At 45.4% G+C, this 7,938-nt stretch overlaps 1 long non-coding RNA gene across 1 annotated transcript; it reads left to right on the top strand.

Annotated features, from left to right (window-relative positions):
• The first annotated feature begins 2,764 nt into the window (after positions 1-2,764).
• Positions 2,765-5,885, top strand: LOC109458023 (uncharacterized). The gene is made up of 3 exons (XR_002139133.2): positions 2,765-2,937; positions 4,230-4,319; positions 5,308-5,885. It is a non-coding gene; the product is annotated as an uncharacterized LOC109458023 (long non-coding RNA).
• The last annotated feature ends 2,053 nt before the right edge of the window (positions 5,886-7,938 follow it).

The following is a 7,938-nucleotide window of genomic DNA, read 5'->3' as shown; positions in this document are numbered from 1 at the left end:
TAGCAAGGATGACCGTTAGCCCGAATTGTGTGGGGACAGTCAGGTTGGGGACAGCGGGCTAGAGACAGTCAGATTCACGCCCTTTGTCCTGGTTTAATTATTAAGAGCTCCCTTTTCACTCTCAAAACAATCCCCGGGTGGACCATAAATTATATGGTCTCTAGTTTAAATGCTCTTTGATTTTACAGCCCAGTTATCTGGGGGAAAAATGGATTTAGGGGCTTTAAAGAGTAAATAGTTAAGGTTGAATGTGAACATTCTGGACGCTTCAAACGACCGAAAGAACTGGCCTTTATTAATTGCTTACTCTGTGCCAGGCACTGTTGTAAATATTTTACAATATTTAAGTCACTTAATCCTTACACAACTTTAAGAGGTAGGTACCGTTATCTCTGTTTTACAGTTGAGGAAACTGAGGCACAGAGGGTACCAGCTGGTAGGTAGGGAAGCCAAGACTTGAAATGCCCTGCATCACAACGCTGTGCTGTCTCCAGAATCACAGAGTCGTGACAATTTACAAATCTGTATTAGGAATAATTACAACATGTGTTTATTGAATGCTCACGTGGACCATCTTATTTAAGCTTTACACCAAGCCTATGGAGTAGATATAATGAGTCCCATTTCAGGCTTTTTCCAATTATTGACTTAGTTATTTCTAATTGTAATAAAATATACATACATAAAATTTACCATTCTGACCATTTTCAAGTGGCATTAAGTATATTCACATTGTTGTGTAGTCATCACCACCATCTGTCTCCAAGACTTTTCTCATCTTGCAAAACTGAAACGTTGTACTCATTAAACAGTAACTCCCCATTCCTCCTCTCCATACCCCTGGCAACTACCATTGTATTTTCCATTTCTATGAATCTGACTACACCAGGAACCTCATAGAAGAAGAATCATACAGCATTTGTCCTTTTGTGAATGGCTGTTTTCATTTAGCATAATGTCCTCAAGGTTCACTCATGGTGTTGCATATGTCCGAATTTCCTTCCTTTCTAAGGCTGAATAATAGTCCATTGTATTGATATAACATTATTTATCCACTCCTCTCCCATGTCAGGTTTATTCATTCATTCACTCATTCATTCATTCATTCACTCACTCACTCACTCAACAATTTTACTCGATGCTTACTATATACCTAGCACAAAACCTGTGAATAGAACTGACAAAATTCCCTCCCCTAAAAGTGTTTACACACTGGTGTGTTTGGAAACATATAGTAAATAAGCAAACAAGATATGGTATATCAGATGGTGATAAGTGCTCTGGTCAAAAATAAAGTAGGGAGGAGGCAAAGGAAATGGTAAGGGAGGCCTTCCTGAGAAGTATTTGAGAAAAGACCTAGAGGAGTTGAGGGTGGAAGCCATTTGGATATACTGGGAGAGAGCATTCCAAGCAAAAGAACCAGCCAGTGCAGAGGGCTTGAGGTGGGTGGGCCTGGTGTGTTCTGGAACAGTGAGGGAGCCAGTGCGGCTAAAGTTGAGTGAGCAAGGTGGGGAGAGGTAGGTGAGGGAAGTGAGACTCAGGGAGGTCAAAGGCCTTTGTAAAGGCCACACTACTAATAGACAGCAAACCTGCAACGTGAACAGGGTCTGTCTGGCCTCAGACCTGCAGCTCTAACCGAAACATCTGAAACACCATTTGCCTCGCAAATAACCCAGCGACAATTCCCATGTAGTGATCATTTACTTTGTGCTAATCCTATGCTCACATATTACAGGCATCATGTCATTTTACATGTGGCAAAACAGAGGCTCCAAGAACTGAAGGAACTGGTGGGGGCAGAATTGAAAGCAGATCTGTGTCAATTTTAAGTCCATGCTCTTCCTTGCTGTTGCTACACTGACACATAGAGTATTTAAGGACTGACACATAGATAGAGTCCTTAAATTATGAACTTCAGCATTTTAGCATCTTGGGGCCAAGATTGACATGGCTGTTATGTTGGTAAAATATCTAAGTACTTCCCAGGCTGGTCGGTCAATAGCCTCTACCCCGAGGCTCTCCCCATACTGCTCCTGCATGGCTTGACCCACCCCAGTAGCCCAGACCTTCCCAGAATCCAGCACTTAAAGGATTAACACAGGCCAGCAAGGGGCCTTCCCACCCTGCTCCTGCCACCTATCAGGTGTCTGTTCTTATTGCACAGGTGTCAGACACTTGTAATATCACCCTGACTTGGAACTATAATTGACATTTCTGGAAGGAGGCAGGATCTTCAGCTCAAAGATTAATGCCAAGTTAACCCAGCAAAGGTACAGATAAAAGGGCCAAAGCTGGGGGCTGTGTTCTCAGTTGACGTTCCGGAGCACAGACCTCATTTGAACCTGCCTGTAAGGGCACATACACACGCTGGGCAACAAGCCTTTGATCACCAAAGGAATTCCTTTTAGAATTAGGCCCTGGGGTCAGGCCAAGTGCTGCACCCTGTTCAGCATTACCTGAGGCCTACTGATCTCCACAGTGTTGTTTACCAAGATACTGTAGCTATCGGGCCATTCCTTCCAAGGAAGGGAAGGACCTGGGCCCCTGTCCGGCTTCATCTGGCTGACCGTAGTCAACACACTCCCCTCTGAAATTCTCCTTCCGTTTCGTTGAGGCAGAGGCTGTTAATAGACACCAATACCCAGCTTCTCTCCTCCTCCCAGGCCCACAGCTAGACATTTCCCAGCGTCCCTTTCAGTTAGATATGGTCATGTGACCAAGTTCTGGACAATGCAATGTAAGCAGTAGTGTTCTCTGCCTTTTCCTGACCTGGCCCCACATGCAGTTCTTATTCTTTCTCCCTCCCAGTTGCTGGCTTATTAGCAAGGATTCTATGACCCTAGAGAAGGATGGAACCACAAGCTAGAAGGAGCCTGGGTCTCTGAATGATCACATGAAGGTCCATTCATCAACTAGACACACCTAATTAGACTTTACGTAAGTGAAAAATAAACTTTTATTGAGTTAAGTCAATGAGCTTTTGGAGTCTATTTGTTACAGCAACTCGTGTTACTTCTCCTAACTAATTCAGTAGTGTCAGGAACTTGGGGAAGTTACCTCACCATTCTGAGTCTGTTTCCTCATCTATAGAAAGATAATAATGATATTCATGGGTTCTTGAGAAGATTAAGTGAGATGATATATGTAACATTTCTGGGACATAGACATTTCAGTTCAATATATGCTCACTGTCTCCATCCTTCCTTTCTCTTCTAATATGCTCACATGAGAGGCTACTGAAAGGAGGGGACTATCATAAAGGGAGGTCTCATAGGAGTCAGGATGTAGTGCTCCATGAATGGGCAGGAGACTATGAAAGCAGAGGCGTGGCTGAAGTGACTTCTGGGGGATTCCATATCTGATGCTGAGAAATTGGAATATCTGTTTTGGGCCTAAATGAGTAGATCCTATACAACCTCAAAATAGCAGCTGACTCCCAAATAGATCTTCCAAGAGTCTGGAAAATTACCAGCCTGGCTTCAAGAACAAACTCTATATTCCAGAAGAATCAGCAGGAGGAAATGAAAATGGGTGATACATTTGGGATTTGGTGAGGACCATGGGTGGCCTAGAAAAGAGATATCACGAGGAGAATGTAAGGGTGAAATTCAGGTAATCAATAGCGCAGTTAGACTTAGCTCGTTTGCAGTTTAACTCACTGCATAGCTCGCTATCTAACCACCTGTAATTAGACTTAGTTTGTTTGCGGTTTGATCCATCCTGATATTCACCTGTTTTCTCTTTGTTTCGCCCCTCACCGATTAACTGAAGAACTCTGTCTGTTCCCTTTCTCAAGGCCACCCATACCTTGTTAATTAACAACATCCTGACCTGAAAAAGAGCAATTTCTTAATTCTCAGGCACCCAGACACTGAAATCCAATTTACAACTTCTTGCAGTTTTTATTGGTGATGCATAGTCTCAGGCCTCAATGGCCAAATCGAGTCAGGAGTCCAGAGATAACATCGTCTTCAAGCAGACCAGACCCCAGGAAGGATGTCAGCCCTCAAACCTGCCTGACTGACTCCCCCTCTCCTATATGAGAAAAAGCTAACCTAAAGTTAGATGCCGCTGTCCACCCTCAGACTCCGGACTCTGCCCTGGCGACTCCGCCTTGCCAGTGTTTCTCTCCTTACAACCCGTGGCAGTCGTCATCTTTGGACACTGCCATGAACATTTTCTCTCTTCCTAACTTTAATAAAACCTTTCTTCTCTCTCCCACTTTGTAGAGTCTGTGAATGCTTTCACCTTTTGCGAACGACCAGAGGTTAATTCCACACGACGACAGAGAAGACATGGGAGAAAGAGCTGGAGCTGAGGTACGAGGACGATAGTCTTCAATGTCAGGCTGCAGAGTGGATGTTACCCTAAGGACGATGGAGAGCCATGGAGGACTTTAAACAGGGAGTGACATGGTCTAGCTATACTTTCAAAAGTTCACTGTGGATGGGATCAGTAGATGGTAATACACACGACCCCATCAGGAAGCAGATTCTCCACCCCACAGTCCAGTGGGAATTTGGGAAGGCAGAAAGGGACCAATGAAGGAACATGAGCTCAGCAAACACCCATCTCCCTTTGAAGGCCAGGGGATGTGGTACCCTGAGGAGGAGTAAGAAAGTGTGGATAAGGACAATGGTTGGGCAGTCCATCGTCATCCCCTGAACAAAGAGAGTTACCACCCCGAACAGGTGATTGCCGCTGCAATAGAGGCCTATTGTAGCTCAGGAGGAACTGCATGGGGGCAGTCAGAGAGGATATGGATGCTTGCCATGTTGGGAAGAAGGGGTCCCTTTGGATAACTGAGTAGTAGTTCGTGTCCTGGCTTGCCCACATAACCTGGAGAATCGGGTGGTTCAGGAGGGGAAAGGAGTTCCTACATAGCCACCTGCTGTTTTGCACATGAGAATCACTGTTATAACACCATTTGGTGTTATAGCCCTGACCCCAACTTCTTGAAGCACAGTGATGGTAGTGGTGGTGGGAGAGCAAATCTGATGAGAAGTAACTTTTCTTTATAAGTAGGCAAAGGTTTATGGGGGTGGGAAATGTGGTGGTAGAATATCACGTGAGGTGTCTTCCATTTGCCTTCCGGATCCACTCTCCACCCTTCTCCACCTGCTCTGGGCCCCCGGAGGCCTGTCTCTATGGACAGTCTCAGATTCCAGTTGGGTCTAGCTAATAAGGAACCAAAGTAGAAAATTAGAGGGAAAGAGGGAAGAGAAGAAGGATTGGGTCTATGAGCTGGATTCATACGTGGAAACCCTAACCCCTAGTATCTCAGAATGTGACTGATTGTCTTTGCAGAATGGAGCCTTTAAACAGGTAATTAAGCTAAAATGAGGCCATTATGGTGAGCCCTGATCCAGTCTAACTGGTGTCCTTATGTGAAGAGGAGGTTTGGACACAGAGAGACGCTAAGTGTGCGCAGCCCCAGAGGAATGACCATGTGAGGACACAGCGAGAAGACGGCCCAGGACAGAGGCCTCAGAAGAAATCTAACCTGTCCAACAACTTGATTTTGGACGTCTAGCCTCCAGAACTGTGAGAAAATAAGTTTCTGTTGTTCAAGCCAGTAGCAGTCTGTGGAATTTTGTTATGAAACCAGTAGCAAACAAATACCATTGGGTAATTCTTTCCCTACTTCTCTCCTTGATGGTTTTCAAGAGCTAGCTTTGTCCTTCAATGAAGGCCACAGTGCCTTTTTCACACGCCACCCTTGCGCTTGCAAGAGTAGGCGTACTAACAGCTCCCTGATGCTATCAGCCCTCAGGTACTGGTACAACCCTTGTTGCTGCTTTTCAACCCTGTTCTCACCTTTGTAACGGTTTCATTATTAAATTATTTTCAACTACCTAGCTGGAGGGTGCCACTGTTTCCTACCAGAACCCTAAGACAAATAGTAACTAAGATTTTGTTTCCATCCTATTTCTTCCTGTGCCTTTAGCTCTTTGCTCATTAGTGCCCGCTACTGAAAAATAATTTCTACCAGGTATTTTGTGACCCAAAAGGATTTATTTGGGAAAAGAAAAGGGTTGCGAGCCAGTACATGCAGACATGGCAAGCCACGTGCACATTTTGGCTTGCGTGCCAAGATGGAGGGGCATTTAAGGAAGGGAAAAAGGGAGTTAGAACCACAGAGCTTTATTAAAAGGAAGTTAGAACCAGAGAGCTTTATTACAAACAATGACCTTTTCCTGTAGGGTTCTGGCTTCCATAAGCCATAAGCTCCCATAAGCCCTAGCTCCTCCCATAGACCCTCCTGACTGACAATGTTTACTTAAAGTCCAGTTAGTCTTTATCAGCCCAACAAGGATATTTTGCAATTCCTGCTTTGTAGAAGGGATGACACAGTAGAAAACAGAGAAAAGAGGAGTCATTCTTTGCTTTTGCGTTTCCAAAATCTAGCCCACTGTAGAAAGAAATCATTCAGGCAGGAAGAATAGATATGGGAGAATACAGTCAACTGTGATCCTGAAGTGGATACAGATTTTTCTGGCTTCGAGGTGAGGCGAGAAATGAGTGGGAAATGTTGTGCATCTCTGAAAAGGGAGACTCTCTTTCCCACACTGTCCTGGTCCCGGCTGGTTCTGGGATGGACAGAACTGGACCCACACTGGTCAGGACGCTGGGGGTGCCTCTGGCAGACCCCCACTGGCCTACATCAGGCCTCTTGTTAGAGGAACTGTGATTTGGTCCAGAGAGTGGGGAGACCTTAAAACCTAATTCTGACCCAGAAATTCTGATGCAGAGATAAAACGTGATTATCAAGCAAAGCCCAAGGCAATGGCAAAACGACATGACTAACTGAGTAAGAGGTTGACTTGTGTCGCCCTCAGAAATTCAGGCATCTTAGCCCCCAGTATCTCAAAATGTGACCTTATTTGGGAATGGGGCCTTTGCAAATGTGATTACGTAGTTAAGATGAGGTCCTACTGGAGTAGGGTGGGCCCTAAGCTAATATGACTGGTGTCCTTACAAAAAGGAGAAATTTGGACACCAAAACATACACAGGAGAAGCCGTGTGAAGATGAAGGTGACCTGAAGTTTCTGTTATGAGTCATGAAAATACCTTGTGACCAAACATGAAGATGGACACACAGTGACTTGCCTTGGCTTGGACTTTTATCCCAAGAGCAGAGGGTGAGGGAGGGCACGATCTGGCCTGCGTTTTGATGAGAAGGCTGTGGCTGCCAAGAGGAGGGGGTATCATCCCAACCTCCAACCTCTGCCCTCCTCTACATATGACTTCCTCCTTGTATGTATGTCTCTGTGTCCAAAGTTCCCCTTTTGAAAAAGACACATATTGCATTACAGCCCAATTAATAACCTCACCTTCACTCGATTATCTGCAAAGACCTTATTTCCAAATGAGGTCACATCACAGATACTGGCGGTTAGGATCCCAACATCCTGGGGACACAAGTCAGTCCATAACAGTGGTGGAGATGCAGAGAAGTAGACACAGCTGGGAGATATTTTGGAGATAGAATTGACAGGATATAGTACCTGGTGCCTGAAGGGGCCAGGACTCAGATATCTCAGAACATCATCTGATGACAGGTCAGTAAATATTCTCAGAAAATGAAAAATGGACATTCTGAAGGCCAGGCCCTACTTCAGCTCCTGAGCTGGATCTTGGTCACTCAATCAATGCTGACCCTGGTTACACTTCAGGATCTAGACAAGCTGCTGACTCCACACTGAATCCTGAACACAGCCTGGCCACGAACGGCATCTCAGGGAGACAGGCTGCCAAGAGCAGAGAGCAGGAGACATGAAACTCTTTGTTGTGTTTGGTTAGAGGTAAGATGGGAAAGTGTATAGGCCAGGGGTCCATCAGGGGCAGTGTGGGGACAGAGCCCCAGAGAGTAGTTTACAGGCTCTCGGCCTCACGTGAAGGGGTACTGGCTCGGGTGGTGAATGGCCGTCGGCTGT

Source organism: Rhinolophus sinicus, linkage group LG11 (genome assembly GCF_036562045.2).
Source record: "Rhinolophus sinicus isolate RSC01 linkage group LG11, ASM3656204v1, whole genome shotgun sequence".
Classification (NCBI taxonomy): domain Eukaryota; kingdom Metazoa; phylum Chordata; class Mammalia; order Chiroptera; family Rhinolophidae; genus Rhinolophus; species Rhinolophus sinicus.
Note: the sequence above shows the minus strand (reverse complement) of the source record. Positions and strands in the feature narration are given on the sequence as shown.